The sequence below is a fragment of the Otolemur garnettii genome, unplaced genomic scaffold (genome assembly GCF_000181295.1).
Source record: "Otolemur garnettii isolate 467f Iridium unplaced genomic scaffold, OtoGar3 scaffold00002, whole genome shotgun sequence".
Lineage (NCBI taxonomy): Eukaryota > Metazoa > Chordata > Mammalia > Primates > Galagidae > Otolemur > Otolemur garnettii.
In genome coordinates this window covers 40,269,064-40,296,641 of record NW_003852397.1, presented here as the reverse complement: position 1 = coordinate 40,296,641, position 27,578 = coordinate 40,269,064, and the positions used below count along the sequence as shown (strand labels likewise).

At 35.7% G+C, this 27,578-nt stretch overlaps 1 protein-coding gene and 1 pseudogene across 2 annotated transcripts in view; one reads left to right on the top strand and one right to left on the bottom strand.

Moving 5' to 3' along the window:
* LOC100944131 (ubiquitin-conjugating enzyme E2 E2) overlaps window positions 1-27,578 on the bottom strand; it is a 385,813-nt gene that overhangs the window by 291,144 nt on the left and 67,091 nt on the right. The window lies entirely within an intron of this gene.
* LOC100952551 lies at window positions 22,989-23,715 on the top strand (annotated as a pseudogene).

The window sequence follows — 27,578 nt, the reverse complement described above, 5'->3', positions numbered from 1 at the left end:
GGACTACAGGTTCCTGCCACAACACCTGGCTATTTTTTGGTTGCAGCCATCATTGTTGTTTGGCGGGCCCAGGCTGGATTCGAACCCGCCAGCTCAGGTGTATGTGGCTGGCACCTTAGCCACTTGAGTCACAGTTACCGAGCCAAGGAGAAAATTCTTCAAGAGCCAGACATAAGAAAAGCATTACCTACAAAGGCAGAAATATTAGAATGACTGCAGATCTTTTAGCCAAAACTTTTTAAGCCAGAAGAGGATGGTCATTGACCTTCAGTCTTCAGTTGACAAAACAACTTTCAGGCCAGGATCCTGTATCCAGCTAAACTGAGTTTCATTTATGATGAAGAAATCAAATACTTCACTGACATATACATGTTGAGAAATCTGCCATAACTAAACCAGTTAGACTCATTTTCTGTAATGACTAGCACAATGGTCTACCACCAAAGTAAACTCACAACTCACCCAGAATTTCTTGAACAAAACCTAACTTCCACAATGGTGAAAGGATTAAAAATATGCACTGGCCCTTTGAAAAACATGATATCCAAAACACTACCATACCTTTCAATTCTCTCAATTAATGTGAATGGCTTAAATTATCCTCACGGCACAGCTGGCTAACTGGATACAAAAACTCAGGCCAGCTGTCTGTTCCTACAAGAGATTCATCTTACCTCAAAGGATTAAAAAAAAGACTTGGGGTGAAGATAAACATCTATGATACAAACAAATGGAAATCAGAAAAAAGCAGAGGTTTCAATTTTCTTTGAGATACAACAGGATTTAAACCAACAAAGATAAGGAAAGACACTACATATTTGTCAAGGGAAATGCTCAACATGAACAGATTTCAATAATTAACATTTATGCACCCTACCTGAATTCTCAATTTATAAAGCAAACCCTAATGGATATGAACAATGTGGTACCTTCCTGTACTATAATTGTTGGAGATTTTAATACCCCTTTGTCAGTTCTGGATAGATCCTCCAAGAAGAAACTACACAAAGAAATAATGGATTGGATTTAAACTTGACCCTAGAATAAATGGACTTAACAGACATCTACAGAACATTTCATCCTAATAAAACTGAATATACATTTTTTTCATCTGCCCATGGATCATCCTCCAAAACTGATCATATCTTAGGACACAAGTCTAACCTCAACAAATTTGAAAGAATAGAAATTATAGCTTGTATCTTCTGAGATTATCATGGAATAAAAGTCAAACTCAACAGCAACAGAAATCTTCATGGAAATAGCTGGATCAAAGATGAGATTAAGAAGGAAATCATCACATTTTTGGAACAAAATTATAATAAAGACACCAATTATCAAAACCTGTGGGATACTGAAAAGGCAGTCGTCAGAGGGAAATTCACAGCAATTAGTACTACAAAAACTCTATTTTCAGAAATATGAAAATCTAGAGGAAATGGACCAATACCTCCTTCCAATACTGGAAGCACACCACCTTCCCAGACTCAGCCAGAAAGTATCAGAAATTTTGAACAGACCTATATTGAGCATTAAAATAGCATCAACTATACAAAATCTTCCAAAGCCATTTCAATCTCCCTTTTTTGAAATGGCTTCAAAAAAGAATTCTACCAAACCTTCCAAGAGGAATTGGTACCTATATTACATAACCTTTTCCAAAACATAGAAAAAGAAGGAATCCTACCCAACACATTCTATGAAGCAAATATCACCTTGATCCCCAAACCAGGAAAGGACCAACAAAGAAAGAAAACTACACACCAATACCATTAATGAATATCAATGCAAAAATATTCAATAAGAGCCTATCAAACAGAATTCAATGACACATCAAAAAAATTATACACCATGATCAAGTTGGTTTTATCCCAGAGTTACAAGGTTGGTTCAACATACATAAATCTAAAAATATAATACACCACATAAATAAAATAAAAAACAAAGACCACATGATCCTATCAATTGATGCAAAATAAGCTTCTGATAATGTCCAGCATCCTTTCATGATTAGAACACTTAGGAAAATAGGCTTAGATAGGACATTTCTTAAACTAATAGAGGCCATCTACAACAAACCCACAGTCAATATCATATTGAATGGAGTAAAACTAAAAACATTTCTACTCAAATCTGGAACTAGACAAGGATGCCCACTGTCACCACTGCTTTTCAACATAGTAATGGAAGTCTTAGCCATCAGAATCATGCAAGAGAAGCAGATCAAGGGTATTCAAATTCGGTCAGAGGAGATCAAACTCTCACTCTTTGTGGATGACATGATTTTATACTTGGAAAACCCAAGAGACTCAACTACAAAGCTCCCAGAAGTAATGAAGGAATATAGCACTGTCTCAGGATACAAAATCCATACTTATCAATCAGTAGCTTTTATATATAACAACAATAGTCAAGGATTCTATTCCTTTTACAGTAGTGCCAAAAATGAAATACTTGGGAATTTATCAAACAAAGGACATGAAATATCTCTATAAAGAGAATTATGAAACCCTGAGAAAACAAATAGCTGAAGACTATGGAAACAAATGGGAAAACATACCATGCTCATGGCTGGGAAGAACCAACACTGTTAAAATGTCCATAGCATGCAAAGCAATCTCCAGATTTAATGTAATTCCTATCCAAGCACCAATGTCATACTTTAAAGAACTTGAAAAAATAGCACTTTGTTTTAAGAGGAATCAGAAGAAACCTTGAACAGCCAATACATTACTATACATTACTTAGAAATAAAAACAAATCAGGAAGCATCACATTACCAGACTTCAGGTTATATACTACAAATCTATAGTGATCAAAACACATGGTTCCAGCACAAAATAGAGATGTAGATATACAGAACAGAATAGAGAACCTAGAGATGAACCCAGCCACATATCATCATTTGATCTTTAATGAGCCTAACAAAAACATACTTTGGGAAAAAGATTCTCTATTTAACAAATGGTACTGAGAGAACTGTAGCAACCTATAGAAGACGGAAACTGTATCCTCAACTTTAACCACTAACAAAAATTGACTCTCCTCTCGCTGGATAAAAGATTAAACTTAAGACATGGCATGGATGCGATAGCTCACACCTGTAATCCTAGCACCCTGGGAGGCCAAGGCAGGTTTGAGACCTGAGCTCACCGGTTTGAGACCAGCCTGAGCCAGAGCAAGACCTTGTCTCAAAAAATAGCTGGGCACTGTGGTGGGCACCTGTAGTCCTAGCTACTTGGGAGGCTGAGGCAAGAGAATCTCTTGAGCCCAAGCATTTGAGGTTACCGTGAGCTGTAACGCCACAGCACTCTACTGAGAGTGATATAATGAGACTCTGACTTCAAAAAATAAAAAAATTAATTTAAGACATGAAACTATAAAAATACTAAAAGAGAAGGCAGGAAAAACACTTGAAGATATTGGCCTGAAAAAATATTTTATGAGGAGGACTCCCCCTGGCAAGTGAAGCAACAATAAAAATATATTACTGGGATCAGATCAAGCTAAAAAGCTTCTGCACAGCTAAGGGCACTTAAAGTAAAGCAAACAGTCTTCAGAATGGGAGAAGATTTTTGTAGGTTACGATTCCAACAAAGATCTGATAACTAGAATCTACAGAGAACTCAAATTAATCAATAAAGAAAAGAACAAACAACTCCATTTCTTTGTGGGCAAGAGACTTGAACAGAAACTTTTCTAAAGATGACAGGCGAATGGACCAACAAACACATGAAAAAAATGCTGATCATCTTCAATCATCAGAAAAATACAAATCAAAACCACTTGCAATATCACCTAACTTAAGATTAGCCCACATCACAAAACTGCAGATGTTGGTGTGGATGTGCAGAGAAGGGAACACTTCTACACTGCTGGTGGGATTGCAAATACAGCCTTTTTGGAAAGAAGTACGGAGAATTCTCAAACAATTAAAAGTTGACCCACCATTTGATCCTGCAATTCCATTATTAGGTTATCTTCCCAGATGAACAAAAATTATTTTACAACAAAGACATTTGCACCAGAATGTTTACTGTAGGAGGGTACTTGGTGGGATCTCACCTAATGTGCACAAAGCAAGGGTACATTTCAAAACAATGAAGAGTATATTACAGATGTATTACCACAAAAAATATGTGAGGTGATAGTTACGTCAATCAATTTCATTTAAGCACTCCACATTATATATTAAATCATCACATCATACTCCATAAATGTATAGTTGTAATTTATTAAAAATTAAACTAAAAATATATATATATTGTATATTTTTAAAAAAAAGAAAAAGATGGCCCACAATCTAATTTGACCTAACACCAATCTAACTGCTTAGCAGGGTAAACATATATTTAGATTTTGTTCTGACAAACAAATTATAATGTATATATATAATTTCTATACATATATTCTAAAATGCTGCTTTTCAAAACTACATTATGGGTGTTTTAATTACTGACTTAAAATACCTTTTATATTCACTCTTTTGTTAACTCAAATTTATCTTTAGAAAGTTTTTCAATGAGTTCACTTAAGTCAATTTTGAACACACATACATCTGGACAGAAAGCTCTAAATTGTCTATCAATTCTTCTTGCAATCATAAAGTTATAATTTAAACAGAAATGGTATCACAGTAAGAAAAATCACTTTTATAAAATTATTCTGTTCCTACAACAGAATTTTCAAACAACTTATTAAAATTTGGTAATAAAAGCATTTAATGTAATGTGATCAGCAGGCATCATCTCTTTACAACTTTATAACTTAAGTTCAACTAAACAGTAAGAAATACTTGAATGTTTTTAAACTAGCAAGCATTTAAAATTCCTTGCATTCAGCTAATATGTGTATATAAAAACTGTGTATAAATGTATAAAAAGAAAAAGCATTAAAAATAACAAAAAAGGAAATTTGAAATGTAGTAAAGATCTGGAAATGCATGTTATTTTATTTATGTTAACATACTACAATATTTTTAAAGTGACATTTTAAGCAGTATTTCCTCCGGGTTTGCTTTTATTTGCTGCTTCCAAGTCACACATCACATTTGAAAAATTATACCTGGAAGCTGCTTTTTCCTCAGAATAGCTTTTTTCTGATATAATAAGATATATATGCCAAGAATGTTAGCTAAAATAACAAACCTTCATTGTGTGAGGAGCACACTGTTGCTTGTTTTTTCCTTTCAATTTGTACATTATAAAAGATTTAAGTCATATTCTTTTTTTTTTTTTGAGACAGAGCCTCAAGCTGTCCCCCTGGGTAGAGTACTGTGGCATCACAGCTCACAGCAACCCCCAACTCCTGGGCTCAAGCGAGTCTCCTGCCTCAGCCTCCCAAGTAGCTGGGACCACAGGTGCCCGCCACAATGCAGGCCATTTTTTGGTTGCAGCCGTCATAGTTGTTTGGTGGGCTGGGCTAGATTCGAACCATCTTAGGAGTATGTGGCTGGCGCCTTAGAATGAATCCCTCATTCAGTTTCAACCATTATCAACTCATGACTGACCATGTTTCCATTCTACCCCTTTGTTAATTTTCATTACCCTCCCTCCACTTACTGTATTTCAAAGCAAATCACTTTATCAAATGTCTTCAGCCACTTTGGAACATCACCTACTAACCTGCACTCATACGTAGGAAGGTGGCATCTATCAACTTCTCTTTGGATAAGAGTTATAAAAACAGCCTATTCTAGCTGTCCAGAACAGTTTTAGGTCTATCTCTGAAATCACTGGGGCTCACAGATTTACTATCAATCTCCTAAAGTTACCACTAAGATAATATTCAATCTGATTTTTTAAATAAAATTTAGTATTCTCCATGTTCTTCCTGTTATATTTATGTTACTATCTTACAGTTCCAAATCTCATCCTGACCTGAGCCTTTTCTCTATAACTTAACCTAGTTGATTGCCAAATTAATTCACTGTCGCATTTTTATCACTCTTTCTATGAGAGATTATATAACATGTGCCTATTATAACAAGCTAAACCAAGTTAATTTCCTATTCTCTAGTTTTAACAATATGCTAACAGTATTAAACTTCAAATTAATTTTTTAATCACTTTTGCTGGCATATAAAAGTAGAATTTTTATCCTGAAAGAGGATAAAACTAAATGTCACACTGCAGAATACAAAGTTTAGGACAACCAAATACAGTATTACTTGAAAGCAGTGATTTTTCAATAGGTGTGCCAGGAGAGGGCCTTAGGTGTGCCACAAAAACATTTTTAAACATCATTATTTTTGAAAGAAGTTCAAAGTATAGTTAATGGTACATGTCAAAGTAAAAACTGTTTAAATTGACTGTTATGATAAATAAGCATTTACTGTCATAACAAATTAACACTGACTTATTTCTAAAGTTGAGGGTTTGTAGCCTTGAAAAATAAGGTTTTGCCAGGTCCACAGATGGTGCAATTCGACAAGTATTTGCTAATAAATACCTATAAACCTCAGAATCATCCAAAATGAATCAAGCCATATGACTCATTGTGCCTGAAGTAGTAAGGAGGTATAGGCTGTACTGAACATGTCATACAGTTCTCAGAGAAGATTTGAAGTAAGTGAAGTAGTTGGACAAAATTACCTTGCAAATCCTAGTCTTGAAAATTTTCCAACTGTGTTTAATTAATACCTGTATTTCATTTAAAAAGTATAGCTGTTTATTTATTTTCATGTTTTTTGATTTGGCTTTTTTTTTAATACATGGCATTCAATTAAAATGAACAAGTTTTTAGTAAGAAACACAAATTTGAAGACAACATCAGCATGTTGAATATTGCTTCATCCAATACATCAGTAACTGAATTAAAAAGTTAGTCGTCAATATACTGAAGATTATTTATCATTCAATTTCATATGTATAAAGGAAATCCACATGTCCTCCACATGTAATCTGTGGCAAAACACTGGCAAATGAAGCTATAGTTCCTAGCAAATTAAAGAGACATTTACAATCCAGACCTTCTCTCTTGTCTAAAAAGTCAGAAGAATATTTCAAATAACTTGCACTCAGTAATATTAAACAAGCAAAAACAGCGGCCAAATATGCAACAATAGCAGGTAAAGCACAAGAAGCGAGTTACACAGTTGGAGAAATCATATCTAAGAAAATGAAATCTCATACAATTGCAGAATCCATTATTATACAGGCCTGCTATGCAATTGTAAAAACAATGTTTGAGGAAGAATACAAAAGGAAATTTTAAAAATTCCACTTTCAGATAAGACAGTTTCTCAGAGTGTTACATTTGAAAATACAGACTTTTAAGTAGTATCTCACTTGAAAGAAGTAAACGTGTGCAATTAAGTTGGATGAATTTACTGATATTAATGGTAAAACCCAACTTTTAGCATTCAGAAGATTTGTCTATGTAGAAGAAATCATAGAACAGTTCTTATTCTGTAGACCACTCCAAACAACAAAGGGCCACAATATTTTCAATTTGATCAATAATTACTTTAACCTGTCCTGAGATTCCTGCTTAAGTATTTGCACAGATGGAGCCTCGACTATGTCTAGAGGCATAAAAGCATTTTTCATACTTGTACAAAAAAAGGAATCCAAAAATTATTTTTACACACAGTTTTCTACACAGAGAAGTGCTAGTGTCAAAATCATTAGTGTCTGAATTACAGAAGGTCCTAGACAACAGTATTAAAATTACTAATTAATAAGAAGCAGACCTCTGCAATCAAGATTATTTGCAGAATTATGTTCCTCAGAGGATGCTTCTCATATGTAGCTCTTACTGCATATGGAAGTAAGATGGTTATCTTAAGGAAGAGCTTTATCAAGATTTTATGAATTAGAAGAAGAATCAACCTTTTTAAAAAATGAAACATTCTAAATTAAGCAATTTACTTTGTGACGAGATTTGGTGTTATTAGGTTGTATCTCTTGCAGATTTATTTCAGTGTTTGAATACTTTTAATAAATGAGTATGCAGGGAAATCATGAAAATATTCTCATATCTACAGATAAATTAATGCCTTCAGAGAAAAATTACTGCTCTGGAAGGAGAGGACTAAAAGAGAAAATGCAATAGAAATGTCTGAACTAGTGAAAAGGTATAAACTGGATAAAAATCTTACTGACCAAATTTTACAAACTTCAAATTTACTGTACACAAATTTTGAAAAATGTTTTCCTGAACCTACACTTGACATAACAACTCTGGATTGGGTGAAAAATCCCTCTGTTTTAAGTGCATGTACATCAGCAAATTTAAATATTACAGTAGAAGAGTTAACAGAAATAAGAAATGACAGAGGATTGAAATTAAAGTACAACAGATATTACAACCTTTTGATTATCTCAAGACTGAATTTCCAAATATTACCAAAAAGCAATAGAAACACTTCTTTCATGGTCAACATCTTATTTATATGACACAAACTTTTCTGCCATGAATAACATTAAAAACAAAAATCAATCATGACTAGAATCCTTGGGAAAAGATTCAATAGCATACCTGTCCAAAATTGATCCTTGCAAAGAAGATATTCTTTAAAAACGTCAAGCACAGATAACATCTCACTAAATGCTAAATTATAATAAACAGAAAAATTAATAAATGTAGATAATTTTTTAAAGAATTTTAGTTATCTTTTTATTACAAACTATAACAAAGCAGTGATGGTGCATTTTGTTTGTGGTAATAAATCAAAAACAGTATATTCTTTGTTTTGTTTTGTTTTGTTTTACTTTTTGGGGGGGATCAACATAATTTAAGTGTGCTGCAGAAGTTAACTATAGGATCAAGTGTGCCACGGGATAAAAAAGACTGAAAAACACTGCTCTAAAGTATACAAAGTAAATTTTATTTACAGCTTAGATAAAGCAAATTCAAATTTGGTAGGGTATTATCTCCTAAAAGGCCCTATAAATCTGTCAGCTACTAATTCAAGAATTTTATGTGTGTGTTCTGCTTTTATTAAAATCATAATCTGGTGAGAGAGTACAGTAAAGAAAATCATCTATAATAGAATAGAAACTGATAAGTTATTTTATTGGAAATTAGATCTATGTCTTTAAAGGAATGGCTATGCTTTTTTCATTACACTAAACATTCATCCAGGGTCAACTACAAATGGAAGATAGAAGGACCTAGATGAAAGCTCACAAAATGCAAGGTAACAGAAGTCCTCAGAGGTGCCAATCTTGGTGCTATTTTCTAGTTTTATTCACAGTAATGTGACCATTTATGTAGAGCAATTAAACACAGAAGAAAGGCCTGGGCTTTGGAATAAAATGAATATGAGATCGAGTCTCACCCCTTCCTCCTTGCTAGGTATAAAGCTTTGAGAACAAACCAAATTTCACAATCCAAGATTTATCTGCAACATTTAAATAATCCTCCCAAACTTTTAGGATCGTTTTGAGAACTAGATTAAAAATACATTCACACTATTTGTGGCACAAAGAAAGCATTTAATAAATGGCAGCTGATATTTTACTTTATAAACAAACAACAAACCTACTTTTGAAAATGTGACATACATCATCTTTTTTAACAAAAATAATTCAAACTATTTTATTATTTCTAAGGGAGTTAATAGCTTTCCAGTGTTATTGCTAATGAAATTCTCAGAAGTATTGTTTTCTATCCGTAAGATTATTGGTCATTCTTAATATTAACAGAAAACTAAAGAAAATTTAAGAAAACCAGGTGTTATTTCTTTATACAATGCTTTATTAATATCAGAACACATTGAGCATTTTTAATATTATAGAAACATCTAATGCCCATAGGGGTAAGTAGCTAAAATAAACATGTAATCTTTTAAAATTCTTCCTCCGTCTAGATCAGTGGTTCTCAACCTTCCTAATGCCTCCTAATCCCATGATCTTTTAATACGGTTCCTCATGTTGTAGTGACCCCCAACTATTAAATTATTTTTGTTGCTAATTCATAACTACAATTTTGCTACTGTTATGAATCGTAATGTAAATATCTAATACATAGGATGTATTTTCATTGTTACAAAGGGGTCGCAACCCACAGGTTGAGAACCGCTGGTCTACATGAAAATACAACGTTTTCCTTAAAAGTTTTCATTGTAACCTTCATTAAACAAGTACACACACTTTTTATACAAAATACATCCCCCCAAAAGTGAATGTTGCTTCTGATTTGATGTATGTAAGTAGCATATTTGGAAGATAAAAAATATTTTTCCACTTAAATTCTACTATGACAATAATCCCTGCCCACCGATGAACAACGGATTGCTCAAGCTCTGGGTCAGACAAGCCAACATTAGAAAAGGATTCTGCACCCTAGTCAAAGGCAACCCACTTATAGTAGAACAGAAGAGAAACTGGGGTCTGTGATAGTTGGTGCGAGAACTCTGCCCTTAGGGAGCCCAGACTGGATGGTAACTCATCAACCTGAGCAGAACCTTTGCTATGGACTGAATGTTTTGTTCCCCCAAAAGTTCCTATACTGAAACCCACATTCTCAATGATATAGTATTTGGGGTGAGGTCACTGAGGGTAGATTAGGTCACAAAATGAGGTCCTTATGATGGAATTAATGTCCTTACAGGAAGAGACATGAGGTCTTTCTCATACAGAAGACTACTGTCTGCAAACCAGCAAGAGTGCCTCACCAGACACCAGATCACCAGCACCTTGATCTCAGACTTCCAAATCCCCAGGACTTAGAGAAATAAATGTTGCTTAAGCCACCTATACTATGGTTTTCTGTTACAGTAGCCCGAACTAAGACATTCTCTAAGAAAATTCAAGAAGGCAGCATTAGTGTAGAAAAGCGAATTAGTAAAAACAGAAGTGAGTTAGCAGAGACACAACAGCTAGTCTCTAACAGTCATTCTTTATTCAACAAATATTTACTGAGCTCAAGCAGTAGATTATGTGCCAAGCACTGTATTAAGACAATTATGACAAGTGCTGCCAAGTGTACCATTTTTGACAACCACCCCTGAGTGAATACGAAAACTGAGTCATGAAGGTTGCTGTTGGGTCAATAGGCTTCTTAAGCAAAGGGCAATCTCAACATTGTCAACTGCCAACTACAGATGAGGAAAAAGAGGGCAAAATGTGAACAAAGAAGGATCAAAGAGATTGTGTGTTTAGACTGTACACATCTCATACCATTCATAATCTCTCAAAACTTTGCAGTTAAAGTAGCACCAATGTGATCCTGATCCACATCAGTACTTCTCCGTCAGGGGAAGAGAGACTGTGGCATATTGCAAATTTGTTTCCCAAAGAAAACTGGCACTGTCAAAACCCTCATCATTGACAAACTGTACTTAGGAATGCAATTCTGAATACCAGAAAGAGTTACAAATAAGAGTCAATAAAAACACCTCTCAAAACTATTTTAGGACTTAATCACAGGACTTGCCCTAGGCTAAATTTTAAAATAGATCATAGGTTTTATCCTTGGTACCTAGGACCTGCCTTTGCTACATGCATCATCCTATCACCCCACAGTGATCTCTTCTCTATCAGAGCCTCCTAAGAAAAGAATTTGGTATCAATAATTTGACCATCCATGTGTTTTCTCTCCCAGGGTTATTTGCACTTATGCCCTTCTAATAGGTGAATGAAAGGCAGTGTCTACTCTACTGACTTTAAGCATCAGTGAATGGTGACAAAAGTATTGAAGAGAGCAGGGTAAGCATTCCCTGAAATGACACCTCAACTAGTGAAACAAATCTGTCAATTTATTGCCTAAATTATAAAGTATGGTATAATTATAAAAGCAACAGTGGTTTTAAAAAACATGTTTATATTAAAAAGGTTAAATAAGATTATTTTATCAAACCTCCTACCTTTAAAACATTGCATGATTATGCAATACTTGATCAGTAAAGTGCATATAAATTCTAATAACAGTAAAGAAGTGAATTGGGTATATTTAAAAAATTATTAGCTGGTGCAGTGGTTCACACCTATAATTCTAGCACTCTGGGAGACTGAGGCAGGACGATCACTTGAGCTCAGGAGTTTGAGACCAGCCTAAGCAAGAGCAAGACCCTGTCTCTACTAACAAAAGAAAACACACACACACACACATACACACACACACACACACACACACTAGCTGGGTGTTGTAGCAGATGCCTGTAGTTCCACCTACTCTGAAGGTGGAACTCTCAAGTGGCAGGAGGATCACTTGAACCCAGGAGTTTGAGGATGCTGTAAGCTAGGCTGACTCTATGGCACTTTAGCATGGACAACAGAGTGAGACTTTGCCTGGGGGGGGGGAATTACACCATCCCCCCCAAAATCAGAAAATGAACATGTAAATATCTCTTTAAATATAATCAATAAGTCATAAATCGTATCTATAGTAGTATTTACTATGACTAGTTCTATGCTGTTGAGGTTTTACCAATTTAGGTTTCCACAGTATACTTTACATACAATTTATTGCTGAATTCTACCACACATCAATTATATTATTTTAAACTGGCTCCAAATTCCATTAATTAATACTGATCATTTGATTTCTGTTTACAATTTAATGTAGTTACACAATTGCTCAATCCCTTTTTATAGCTACACTGAGAAAGCAGACATTTAAGCACATTTAAGCAGAGAAGCACAAATGCTTCTCTGTGCTTACAACATGTCCTAGACATATAACACATTAAAATAAAGCTACAATGACAGCTAACTAGGTATGTTTATTATAAGCTTCTGTTTACTGGCACAGAAAGCTCCTCAAAATAACTTCCTGAATCTGGGATATTTTCATTCTTATCCACAAGTACAGTTTAAAGAAGATTAAGTTATTTCAAATATTCAAATACTTAACAAACCTTTAGAAATTAGACTGTCTTACTACAGTAAAGACCTGTTAGGTGCTACTTGTACCTTCAAATGACAATTGCTTGTTTTTCCTAAATTAAATATATTTCCTAATTTTCTGGATTCAAACTAGTCATGACACTGTAAGTTAGGTTAGAAATCTAACGCAATAAGAAATCTTATATTATTTCCTATAAATGCATATAACTGTATTATGTGTTACATACAAAGCATCTAAGTACACTTGAATGCATATTTATTTGGAAAATTGCTCTCTGAAATTGCAAGATTCTTTTCCCAGAAGGTGAAAATTGATCCATACCATTTCACTCACTTATCTGCTATTTTGTTACCTTAATACCAAATTATAACATCTGACTGAATAATATTTGAATATTCATGTCAGAGTTATATTAGCTTAATAGCCTTAGAACACTGGCTAGAAATGGCTATCAAACTTACTAATATAAAAACACTGTGCATATACTTTATGCAACACAACTGAGAAAGTCAGACTGCTTTGGTCATGCCTATTTCCCACTAGTCCAGAAATTAATCCTCATACTTGTGTAATTAGACTGCTATCTCAATAGAATTCTCACCACATCAAAATAGTGCTTTAGATTGGGCCTATATCTTTATTGTTTTGGTCACTAATATAGTCCTAGAGCCCAGAAGAGTCTGCACATAGAAATCACTTATTAAACATTTAGTAAATGAATCTAACTAAACCCTGAGATCGAGGTTGTAATTAACAGCAAAATTAGAATTAATTCACAATCCTCTCATTTTAGGCTCTTCTTTAGGTACCATCTATTAACTTTTCATTATTGTGTTTTTTAAAAAACAAAGTGCAAAACGATTACTTTGCAATTACCTGTTTCTTAGAGAAATATTTATTTTGATCCTAGGCTAAGTAAACAGCGGTTTTGGCTCTAGTTCTTAGATAGGTTGAACAGTCCATGAGGTTTACACAGTAAAACATGATATGTAGATACAAATGTTGACCTTTGAAGCCTGCAAGAAATCATAACTGCCTGAAACCCATACCATCAATTATCAAATGAAAATCTTATTATCCGCACGTCTAGCTTCTGGCAGCAGCCCGTCTTTGAAAATACAAATCAGCATGGATCTGAGCAGGCTGCTGTGTGAATACAATAGTTTTAAATGTGGCTGTGAAATAATGAAAACTTTTGATTCAGTTTTTAGTTTTGTATTTAATGCATCTTATTTAAAAACTAATTTTATTCCCCAACCACATTATCATTCTTCTAGTGTACAGCTGCCATGCATAGTTAAATCTGATTAGGCCCCATGCTGAGTTAATCAATCTGATAATGTCAGATATTATTAAGAAAGCATACATGATACAGTCACACTACTATCAGAAGCATGTACACCAAAGCCTTTGTTTTCCCAGAACACTGCACCTGCTTATATAAGCTCAGTTGTTTTTTTTTTTTAAAGAATGAAAGAAAACAGAAAGGAAAACTCCTTAGGCAGGTACAAAAAATTTATTAAGATAGTAATACTATAAAGAACTACAATATTTTTTGCCAGTCTTTTTTAGAATGAAATAATTTCAAAATAATTTCAAAAAGATTAGAAATACATTTTACAAAAATACAATTGCTCACAATATAAAATAGTACTCCAAGGTAATACTCTGAAGTAATAACTTTCTATTTTATTGTCGTACATAAGCATTAAAGACCTCAAAACTTAACCTATACTCTCTATGTGGGATTTCGATACATTTGCTGCACACAAGGTTAACTCTAAGTAAAAGGAAAAAAACACCACGATCATTTGAACATCCAAGACTGCATCACGATCCTGTTCTAAGAAAAGATCCTGCGTGCATACATTTTAGAAGGTAGAAAGCATGAAATATATTAACATTTCTGCAAACTTTCTAGCTTTTCTTCCTTCTGAAGACATGAAAAGACCCAATGAAGATAAGTGAATGTAAGTTCCTTTTTAGTGTAAATTAACCCCTCCTTCGTTTACATATCAGAATTTTTTCAGGCAAAAATTATTTTTAATATACTCAACAGCAGAACAATTTTTGTTCTCTAGTGTCCAATTTTAAAAGATGAAACTAAAATGTACTAAAATGTAGAAGCAAAAATTATAACGAGTGAAGTGTTTTTACGAACTATTATTCTACCAAATGTGATTTACTGTCTGTGTTTTACAGGGAAAAAGTAAGGGGTAGGTAACTTATGAAGGAGCTGTCTAAATGAAATGAATAATTTTAACAACCAACCTCTGCACATGCCAGATAGTCATCTTACTCACACTGGCCTTACAAGGCAGATAAAAAGAGACAGAAATTTTTCAAAAATAAGCTTACTTTTCTCCCCCACACTATGTCTTATCAATCTACAAAGCCCTCGGTGTCTTTCAGTAAGTCTTTTAAGTGACATCCTCTTAGATGGCTGTCTGTGGAAATCAGATGAAATGGAAACATTATCATGAACAGAAAGAAACTCAAATTCAGATTTTTAGTGAATAGGGATATGTTGAGCAAAATACTCCGCATCCAAGACAAACTTAGTCTTCCAGACAGTATGACAAAAAGGGATTGGGCGTTCTCTTACAATTTTTTTTTTTTTTTGAGACAGAGTCTCAAGCTATGTCCCTGGGAAGAATGCCATGACATCATCGTGGCTCAGGGCAACCTCAAACTCTTGGGCACCAGTGATCTCTCGCCTTTTTTTTTTTTTTTTTTTGTATTTTTAGTAGAGACAGGGTCTCACTCTTGCTCAGGCTGGTCTCAAACCCGTGAGGTCAAGCAATGCACCTACTTCAGCCTCCCAGAGTGCTAGGATTACAGCCATGATCTACCACACCACACCTGGCCGTCTTAAAAGTCTTGGGTCACCTTTTCCTTCTCCTTCTAAGCCACCTCTTTTAATCCTTCCTCCTGCCTCAGAATTGTGTATTTCTTCTTAAATCTTTGGTGTCTTTTTACTTAGGAAATCTAAACACTTCTCCCTATCAAACTATAATAAGACAATAACAAGGCTGCTAAAACTATACAAAGCAATTGAAAATTTCATAGATTACAAATCCCTTGTCCATATAGCAGATAAGGTGTTCTTTTTAAACTAGAAATCATTTTAGGATTCTTCCATTAAAAATACTTCAAAGGCTTCCCATTACTCTTGGAAAAAGAACTAGATACCATCCTTAGAGTGTCCACAGAGACTCTGTAGGATATAGCCCAGTCGTATCGTAAGCCAATCTACTCAAGACCTCAGAATTCATCAGGTTTGATCTCATTTCCATTCCTACAACATATCCACCTTTTACCTCCCTCAGGGCCTCCATCCATGCTGCCCTCTCTGCCTAAGACATTTACTTCCACTTTGGCTATTCAACTTAGGCTCCAAAGGAGTTTTTCAAAGGTGATTTCATTCTTGCCATCCCCCTATCATTCTATGTACCAAACTTTCAGAGCAGCTGGAATTTCTCTTTCAAAACCTTTCTCACAATCACAATTAGAGAGTAGTAGGTAACCTTCAATCTTTTCCACAGCAGTGGTTGTTTTGTTCATTACTACAGTCTCCCTGCCTAACACAATGCTTTGCACACAGATGTTTCCTGATGAGAATGTTAACAACACCTCCCTCAAAGGTTGTTTTGAACCTAAGCATGGTGGTGTGCACTTGTAGTCCCAGCTACTAGGGCAGGGGAGGATCCCTTAAGCCCACGAGGTTGAAGCTACAGTGAGCCATGATCACAGCACTACACTCCAGCCTGAGCAACAGAGCAAGAACCTCATCTCTAAAAAATAATAATTTAAAAATGTAAAAAGAAAGGTTATTTTAAGGACAAACTGAAATCACATAAAACCATCCTCATATGGCACTATACACAAGTTAGCGATTATTATTATTAAAAAATACTGATTTTAGGTGAGTGAATAAATAAAGGCAATTGAGCAATATTTATCAAAACTCTGGAAAGAAATGAATATTACTTGGCATAGCTCCACTCCATTTATTTATTGCCTCCACAGAATTTATTGTAAGGAAACAATGAGAGCTCTGCAGAATACTGACAAGTAATATCCAGTGTAACATCATTTTTAAAAGCAAAGAATTTTAGTGTTAAGAGATAAATTATGGAACACAGATAAAGGAATATACAGACAGTGAAACTAATTTTCTTAATGAAGCTAGGCATTTTTTCAATAACACAAGTTTTCATAACTTAAAAGGGTATTATAAGATAATAACTGCTTGCATTTACAGGATGCCACTAGTTTAACATGATCCAAGATCAGAAATCACATGTAGAGACAAATACAAAAACAGCACAATTCATATAGCTACTGTGCTTTAAAAATAATTTTTTAGGCTCGGCGCCTATAGCTCAACCGGCTAGGGCGCCAGCCACGTACACCTAAGGTGGCAGGTTCGAATCCCCAGCCTGGACCCGCCAAACAACAATGACGGCTGCAACCAAAAATGGCCGGGCGCTGTGGCGGGCGCCTGTGGTCCCAGCTACTTGGGAGGCTGAGGCAGGAGACTCGCTTGAGCCCAGGAGTTGGAGGTTGCTGTGAGCTGTAATGCCACGGCACTCTACCCAGGGGGACAGCTTGAGGCTCTCTCAAAAAAAAAAAAAAATAATAATAATAATTTTTTAATCAATGTCCCAGTCCTGTATTTGACCTTGTATCAACAGCACTTTTTCCCATTATATCAAAGCATTTCTGCACCATCAGAAGGGCCACGTTTATTAACATCTGGATCACATTTTATTGGATCACATTTTAAACAGCATATATTATGTCAACTTCAAATAAAAATAACACTGAAAGTGGGAGAATGATTTATAATTAAACAACTTTAAGTCCATTCACTTATTGCTTGATGCTTTAAAATTATCATACAGTAAGTCTTCACATAATGTTGTTTTGTAGATTTTTGAAAACTGTGAATTTAGGCAGAACAACATACATGGGTCATTATGAAAGTCTGGAGAAATACAAAGATCAACAAATGTAAAATCACATGGATGGAAACAAATGAAGTCCTCCCAGCAACACCAATAAGCCGAGCAATCCTAGTTATCCATGTATATAAGGAAACCAATTGTTTTCAAAGGTAATTTCATTCTAATAACATTTTTATAACTAACATTCAGGGACCTACTGCACATCATTTCACTCAAAGTCACAGTTTCAAAAAACCTATCAACAACTTAAGTCAGAACTTACTGCAATACTTTTCATTATATAAAATTGTTTTAGAAGTATAAACCATCTGTGATGAGTAATTTTATGTATCAACTTGACTAAACCAGAGGATGCCCAGACATTTGGTCAAACATTATTGTGGGTGTGTCTGAAGGTATTTTTGGATAACAAAACACCTGAATTGGTAGACTAGAAAAGCAAATTGTCCTCCCTGATACGAGTGCCTTTCATGCAATCAATTAAAAATGTGAAGAGAACAGAATGGCTGGCCCTATCCCAAAGAAGAGAAAACTCTTCCTGTGTGACTGCTTCAACTAGAGTATCAGTCTAAAGCACAGACTTTTCTTGGGTCCTGAGTCTGCCAGCTTTCAGACTGAAACTTACCCCGCTGGCACTCAAAGATTGCTTGAGGGCCAGGAGATCGAGATCAGCCTGAGACTCTGTCTCTACATAAAATAGAAAAATTAGCCAGGCATGGTGGCACAAAGCTGTAGTCCCAGCTACTTGGGAGGAGGCTACAGCAGGAAGAGTGCTCAAATCCAAGAATTTGAGGTTGCAGAGAACATGGTAACACACTCTAGCCCAGGAGACAGAGCAAGACCCCATCTCAAAAGAAAGAAAGAAGGGCAGAGAGAGGAGAAGAGAAGAGATGGGGAGAGGGGGAGAGGAGAGTAGAGGTGGGAGGAAGAGGAAAGAAGAAGAGAGGGGAGAGGGGAGGAGAGGAAGAGAGGAGAGGGAAGGAGAAGGGAGGCAAGGAGGAGGAAGGAGGAGAGGAGAAGAGAAGAGGGGAGAAGAGAGGAGGGGGGAGAGGAGCAGCAAGAGCAACAGACAAGATCAGCCAGGCCCTACATGCACAAACATGCCATCTCAGCACACACACTGCACCCAAAGGCAACCCTACCATAGAATAATGAATTGAGTGTAGCTTCAGGAGAGGAGTTCCAAGTCTCCCCCTAAATGGAGAACACCTGTGGCAGGGACAAAAGGAGCAAAACTGTTCACTGGTAGAGGAGAAAAAAGAAAGGAATCTTGACCGTAGAGTCAAGGGCCCACTGCTGCTGGGGTAGGACCCAGTCAGTACATGAGCTAGTCAGGGCCTGCACTAGCACAGGGCATTTCTGGGGTCCCCACAGTTATACAGAAGGGGCTCTAACCCAAGGTTTTCAAAGAACACCTAGTCCTTGGTATTATTTTGACCCCTATTTCTTGATTCTTAGCCCCTTGGGGATGCTAGGGCCTGAGAACACATGTTATTTGCTTATAAAGCCCCCCCACCATTTTCTACTACTAATCTTCCACAAAAATTAACTCAAAATGGATTAAAGACTTAAACTTGAAACAGGAAACATAAAACTACTCCTAGAAAAAAGATATGGAAAAAGCTTCTGACACTGTTCTTGGCAATGATTTTTTGGAAATGGCACCCAAAACACGGGCAACAAAATCAAAAAAAAACAAGTAGGACTATATCAAACTAAAAACCTGCATAGCAAATGAAACAATCAATAAAATGAAAAGGAAATCTATGGAATGGGAGAAACTATTTGCCAATCATATAACCAAAATGTGTAAGAAGCTCATACAACTCAAAAGGGAAAAAAATAAACAAAAGACTTGAACACATTTTCTAAAACATAACAATGCAAATGACCAGCAAGTACAAGAAAGGGTGCTCACCATCAGTAATGATCAAGGATGCAAATCAAAACTGTAATGAAACATCATATCACCTTGTACCCATTAGGATGGCCATTATCCAAAGGACAGGAGAGAAGTGCTGGCAAGAATGTGGAGAAAAGGGAGCCCCCATGTACTTCTGGTTAAAATATGAATTGGTTTAGCTATTTAAGAAAATGGCATGAGGAGTCTTCAAAAAACTAAAAAATGAACCACCATTGATCCAGCCATCCTACTTCTAGGTATAAATCCAAAGGAAAGGAAATCAGAATACCAAAGAGACATTAGTACTCTCATGTTGACACATTTTCACAAGCCAAAATACAGAATAGAATGTAAGTGTCCATTGACCTATAAATGATTAACAAACTGTGTATGGAACATAATTCACCCATAAAAAAGGAAGGAAATCCTGCCATTTGCAACAACAAGAATAAACCTGGAGGACAATATGCCAAGTAAAGCACACAGACAAAAAAAATACTGTATGATTTCATTTATATGTAGAATTGAGAAAAAAGTTGAATTCATAAAAGCAAAGAATAGAATGATGGTTGCCAGGGATTGAGAAGGTATGAGAAAAGGTAAGATATTAATTAAAAGGTACCAACTTTCAGATCTAAGACAGGCAATTTCTGAGGATATAATGTACAGCATGATGACTATAGTTAATAATACTATATTGTGTGCCTGGAATGTGCTAAGATAGCAGATCCCAAATGTTCTTACTACTTCACTCTCTCCCCAAAACTGGTAACTATGTGAGGTGATGTATTAACTAACTTGATTATGATAATCATTTCACAATATATACACTCAAATCACCATGTTGTACATATAATTTTGTCAATTATAACTCAATAAAGCTAGAGAGAAGGATTAAGAGGGACTTTTTCCCATATCAATACATTCCAAATGATCTTGCATTTCAAGCACAGAATATCACACTTTTTTTGAGCCACAGGCGACACCCAGAATATCACACTTTTTTAAAAAAAAGATATTCACATAATTTCTAAGCTTTGAAAAGGATTCTATCATACCCTTACATTGCTTAAAAATACTGAGTTTTATTAGATTATTTATCACGTGTGATATTGTCTCCCCCCACCCCAAAAAAAGAACACATAATTGGTTTGAAGAACTTTATGTCATTTTCCTATTCTACATTTTATGTTTTCTGAGAGGTTTTGTTTTGGGAGGGGGGGGTGCTGTTTGTTCATTTGTTTTGAGACAGTGTTTTGCTCTGTCACCCAGGCTGGAGTACAGGGACATCATAGCTCACTGCAGCCTCAAATTCATAGGCTCCAGCAACGCCTCCACCTTAGCCTCACAAATAGCTGGGACTACAGGTGGGCACCTCCATGCCTGGCTACGTTTTCTTTCTTTTTAAAAAAAAAAAAATAGTCTCTTTATGTTGCTCTGACCAGTCTCCAACTATTGGTCTCAAGCAGTAAATTAAATAAATTCTTAATTAGTTTAAACTAATTAAAACTACAGTATGAAATAAATTCTTGGTAGACTGAAAATAACTCAAGTACTATTTAGCACAGGCTGATAATTTTTAACTATTTTTCTATTAAAAAGTACACAGCATTGTAAACAAATATAATAAATGAATTAGATAATACTGTTTTAAAATTGCATACTATATCCATCATGCTTATTTATGACTCAAACAAAAAAGGACTAACATTAGAAATTTCCTTTTAAGTCAGATGCTTTCAAAGACAAAGAGATCATTAATTTTTAACTCAACAATTATTGAGTTAAACAATAACTCAACAATTAACAATTTTAACTCACACATATTTAGAATTCCACTGTTGTGAATTAAAAAGATAAACCAAGGATGTCAGATTTAACTCTAAGATGTTATTTTAAATTACACAAAAGGAAGAATTACATTTCAATTTTTTAACGTATTTACTTTTGTGACAAAAGAGAGTTTTAGTTAAGTACTATATTTAATGAACTTAAGTAGGATTTTGTAATCTACTGATCTAATTCTACATATTTTCTTCTAATTTTTTATGTTTAATTTTTATTTTTAATTTGTAATGATTATGGTACATATTAGCTGTATATATTTATAGGATACTACATATTTTCCATCAATAGTGCTTGCTGACACTATAAAACAGAAAGAATAAACAAAACTAGTGAACTTTACTTTTGTTTCAAAATTGGGAAAACTCTCTAAGATCCTTTCACTCTTATTGCCACTGAAATTTTTCATCTAAGGAACTGGAGCTCCATCAATCTTTTCTAATATGCTGAGTTATCCAAACAATTTCCACAGTGTAAATACACTGTAAGATAATTTTCTACATGTTACATATACACATGTAAGACAGAATAAAACTCTGGAACCAAAGTCTAAGAAAAATTACAATGGTTGAGTCAAAGGATTTTTTTTTAAATACTGTTCTAAGAAAAAATTCATTAACAAACAATGCAGTGCTTTCACTCTTTACAGAAAAAAATCTAACCTTTTACAAAATCATGCCAAAAAGGTAACTTAAATATTAGTAGATGAAGATGACTTTTTTCAATAGGCCATACTAAAGTCAAATACATTATGACTCTGATACAAATGCACTTAATTAAGTTGTTTTTCTTCTTCTCAGTATCACTACTAAACCATACTTACATCAAAACCATTTCCAATGCCATGACTAACCCTCTTTCATATTCTACTCTCAACTGTTGGTGACATCTCTCCCTTTTTACCCTGCTACAAACACCTCCTAACAACTACCTTTCCTCCCCTCGTGAGACACCTCTACTGTTCCACCTCTTGTCTTTCTAATCAAACTTAAATCCTTGGTATTACCTTCAGTATGCTCAATAACAAGCTCTAATCTTGCATTTTTAGTTACCAGTCCATCCTGCCAGCATTCCAATCCCATCTCTATGCTAGATTTAACCTCCATCGTCAATATAATTAATTCATACTTTATAGGGTAATCATATGTTATATGTACTATCATTTTTTCTCATTAACCTTTTCTTTTTAAATCCATTTCTAACAATTATCTCTCCTAGAAAGAGAATTCTTTTTTTAATGGCAGATGCTGAATCGATGAAAGGAACCTATCTAAATGAAGAAAAGGCAAAAAGCCAGAAAATAAGGAATGATACCAAATGTAGGAAATTTCTTAAAATTCTGATTATTAATTTTATAATCCTGGAGGATTACAATGGTAAAACAAATATAGTCTGTATACTATAAATCTTTCCACAAAATACTGTTATTTTCTCCCCAGATTAAAAAAAAGAGAGAGATAAAAGTAATTGTGACAACTATAGGACTAGATATTATGTTTTGGTTTCAATATACCATGAATCAAAAAAAAGTTAACGAGGACCCGGATTGAAGCAAGATGGCGGGCTCACGGTGAGGCGCCCTCAAGGGATGAAAACTGATTTCTCTTAGAAGCAGATTTTAAAAGCAGTGTTTCTTCAAAACATCTTTTTTCCTAAGTATCTTGATACACCATGGCTGGAACAGCAGTAAAATGGGTGATATCAAAGAGAAGTTTCTTGAAACATTTATTTCCAATCCAAAATGGAGCTTTATATTGCGTTTGTCATAAATCTACATATTCTTCTCTACCAGATGACTATAATTGCAAAGTAGAGCTTGCTTTGACATCTGATGGCAGGACAATAGTATGCTACCACCCTTCTTTGGACATTCCATATGAACCCACAAAACCTATTCCTCTGCCAGATCCTGTAGGTAATAATGAAGAAACACATGACCAAGTGCTGAAAAACAGATTAGCAGAAAAAAGTGAACGACTTGAACAAGGACCCATGATAGAACAACTTAGCAAAATGTTCTTTACTACTAAGCACCGCTGGTATCCTCGTGGACAGTATCACACTCGTCGTAAGAAACTGAATCCTCCAAAGGACAGATGATACTGAGGTTTTCCAGGGAATTGGAGAGAAGTGTGCTTCATATGCCATTTGAGAAAATGCAATCTGGTATATTCATTAATATGTTATATAGTAAAATAGTAATAATAAAATGCCTTTTCATATGTCAAAAAAAAAAAAAAAGTTAACCAGAGAAAATCCTAAAATATTAAACCTGCCTTCCTTGAGTAAGATAAAGCAATGGAGCTCACTATGCATATCTATTTTGTTGTGGACCTCCACTTATGACACTAGCCCTTATACAGAAATACAAGAAGGAAAGCTCTGTTTATGGCAGGCATCCTCAAACTGCGGCCCGCGAGCCACATGCGGCCTACCTAGGACATTTATCCAGCCCACCAAGTGTTTTTGACGCCACTGCCTGTCCTGCTTAGCAGCCAACTCATCCCAGGGCCCGCAGTCTGGCCTTCCAACGGTCTGAGGGACAGTGAACTGGCCCCCTGTTTAAAAAGTTTGAGGACCCCTGGTTTATGGTTTAGCAGCCCAGGAGTCAAATAACCAGTAAAGGGCTAGTCCTGCTCTGATGGAGAAGAGCTGGGTAGAGAAATATCACCAAGATACACCTTAGCCTGAACCATGCACTGTGGATGTCATACATCCATCTCACTTAGATGACAACTTGACATCATGACCGTTCTGATCTGTCCACTCCAGAAAGATAAAGACCCACAGAGAGGAGCCAAGGTTCAGCAGGACTTAATTGCCCTAACTTCTCCCCAAAGTTACATCCATACAGAAGGAAAGAATGTATGGTCTACAAAAGCACACTTTTCCCAAGACTTGAAGTGGGAAAACAGAGAAATGAGTAAGCTGGTGTCAATACCTTTGCAGTTCACAACAACGAAATGAATAGGTTCTATCTTATTTAAGCACATGATATTCCATCAAAATATGCAGGCAGGATAGAAAGGACTGAGATACACTACATATTACTCAGACTAGAGCAGATGCCTTTCTAGCAACCACAGGGAGAATTATATGGAAATGGACAGTAATAAGTAGATTGTGTGTGTTGTGTGTGTGTGTGAGCAAGGCTGTATATGGGGCCTTAGAGATAAGTAGATAAAGCTAAGTGAAAAAGCTAATCACACACCCAATACACTGCATTAAAATGTAGAAAGAACTTAGGACAAAAAGGCAGCCATACTACTGACTTAATTTAGTATCAATTATGAGAATTTATAAATCCTAATAATGCCAATGGGACTTTATTAATTGCTTTCAAAGAAACTGACATAACTTCAACAAATCAAACCTCTCTGGTTTTAAAATTTGTAACTAAGAATCAAAGTGCTCTTGATTAAATTTCATACTCTTCAGGAATACAGTCTGAAACAACCCACTGGTTTTTGTCAATGATTATAATACAAAAGTTTCTTTAGTTTATATAATAAAAATATACATACATATGTACATCTTATTATGGACTATCTTTTTAAATAAAACTAGTAAGTTGTCTAAATCCGTAACTATTCAATATGACAAGGCAGTATCAATATTTTACTTAGAGATACAAATAGCTAAAATAAACAATCATTATTTTATGAGACTCTGCTGCCTGGAGCAGAGTGCTGTGGCATCATCAAAACTCACTACAAAACTTTTACGCCTGGGGTCAGGTGATCCCTCCTGCCTCAGTCTCCTGAGTAGCTAGGACTACAAACATGTACCCCCATGCCTTGCTAATTTTTTACTTTGTAGAGATGAGGGGAGGGTGTCTCACTAATGTTGCTTCAGCTGGTCTTAGGCTTCTGGCCTTTAAACAATAACTCCCACTTCAGCCTCTCAAAGTGCTAGGATCACAGGTATAAGCAACCATGCCTAGTCACAAACCTCATTTTAACTAAAAATATCATGATAAAAATTACACGTACAATACTATTAACATCAGTAAAGTCTTTCCTATAATGCACTAAAAGCATGTCTACCCTAAAAAGAATTACTTAATAAGAAATTTGTAAGAACAAGGCTCAGCACCTGTAGCTCAGTGGCCAGGGCACCAGACACATACACTGGGGTTGGCAGGTTCGAATCTGGCCTGGGCCTGCCAAACAGGCAATGACAACTGCAAAAAAAAAAAAAAAAAAGACAGGTGTTGTGGCAGGCACCTGTAGTCCCAGCTATTTGGGAGGCTGAGGGACGCCACAGCACTCTACTAAGGGTGAAATAGTGAGACTCTGTCTCAAAAAAAAAAAAAAAAAGAAAGAAAGAAAGAAAAGAAAAGATCCGTAAGAATGAAAGAAAAATTATACATGGTTGTGACTCACATGCTAACTTTATTCTAGAGTAGGCAAACAGAATGATCTTTAACTCCAGCTCCATGGCTTATGGTTAGCAGCACAGTACTATCTCCAGAACTAACCTCAAAAGCTGGTTTAGGAAAACAAGTTTAGTAATAAATATTCTTCAGAAGCTGCCTTTTTGTGGCTTCTGCTGTTCTTAGAGATGGGGTCTTGCTACAGTGCCCAAACTGGAGTGTAGTGGCCATTCACAGGCACAAACATTGGTACTTGAACTTCTGAGCTTAAGCAAATCTACTGCCTCACCCCCTACCCCCAACCCCAGTAGCTGGGAGTTCAGACATATAGCACCACACCCAGCTAGAAGCTACTTTGTTGGAATATTCCATTCCCAGCTCCTGGGAAGTTTATGCACTATTAAAAGAAGCTAAATCTGCTGAAAACTAAGACAAAGGCATTATATGTGATAAAAGGCAAAATGTTCAGAAACTTGTACTTTTGTAAAATAGAAAAAAGGAGAGCGCTAAGACCAATCAAGCTAGACTAGTGTTAATTATCTGCAAATGCCTTTTTTCTATGTGGACTCTTTATATCTGTATTCCTCAATTCTTTTCAGCTGCCTTACTAAGTCCCTGAACTTTGCTTTCTGTTTACATAGCAAATCACTAATAATTAGATTTACTAAACCTTTATCATTTTACCTCTCTTTTACATGGTGCTATTTTTTAAGTGCCTGATGTTAATAATCAGGTAAATAAAAATTATTTCTTAAGTTGACCTCAATGATCTCAAAACAAACTATTCTTAAGATATGTTCAAGTGACCAGGTTATACGACATCAGACATCAGAACCCACCTACACATCTCTGGCTTACCCTTTTCATTACCAAATTTCTTTTAAACATGATATACTCTTACTAACATATCATAAAGCATAAGAGAAAAAAGGCCTTCAAAAAACTGAGTTCCTAGGCCAGGCACAGTGGCTCACACCTATAATCCTAACACTTACTTCAGGAGGCCAAGTAAACAAGAACCATTTGAAGCCAGAAGTTCCAGACCAGCCTGAGCAACAAAGCAAGACCTGCTTTTCTTTACGTGTGTGTGTGTGTGTGTGTGTGTGTGTGTGTGTGCGCTGTTTTTTTAAATTTATCCAGGTGTGGTGGCCACACCAGTAGCCTCAGCTACTTGGGAAGTTGAGATGGGAGGATCTCTTGAGCCCAGGAGTTTGTGATTACAGTGAGCTAGGATCATGCCACCTTAACCTGAGCAAAAGAGCAAGACCATCTGTTTGGAAGGAACAAGAGAAGCAGAGAGAAGAGGGGATGGGAAGGGAGGAGGGGAAAAGGAGAAGAAAAGAAACTGAGTTCCAAATCCCTTTAAGACTATATAACTTCCTTGAGAATTATCTGGCCACACCCTACCTTTCCAGCTTTCTTTTCTCCTCACTCCCACCCTCTCTTCTAACTTCTACTTATTCTTCAAAACCCAGATCACTTATGGCCTCCTACAGCAAGTTCTCCTTGGTTACGCCTTCCCTTTTTCCTCCCTAGTCTGGATCAAATATCCATCCCCTCCCATGTAATTCCACAGTATCCTATAATTTCCTGTAGAATAACATAATACCGGCTCAGCGCCTATAGCTCAACCGGCTAAGGCGCCAGCCACGTACACCTAAGGTGGCGGGTTCGAATCCCCAGCCCGGAC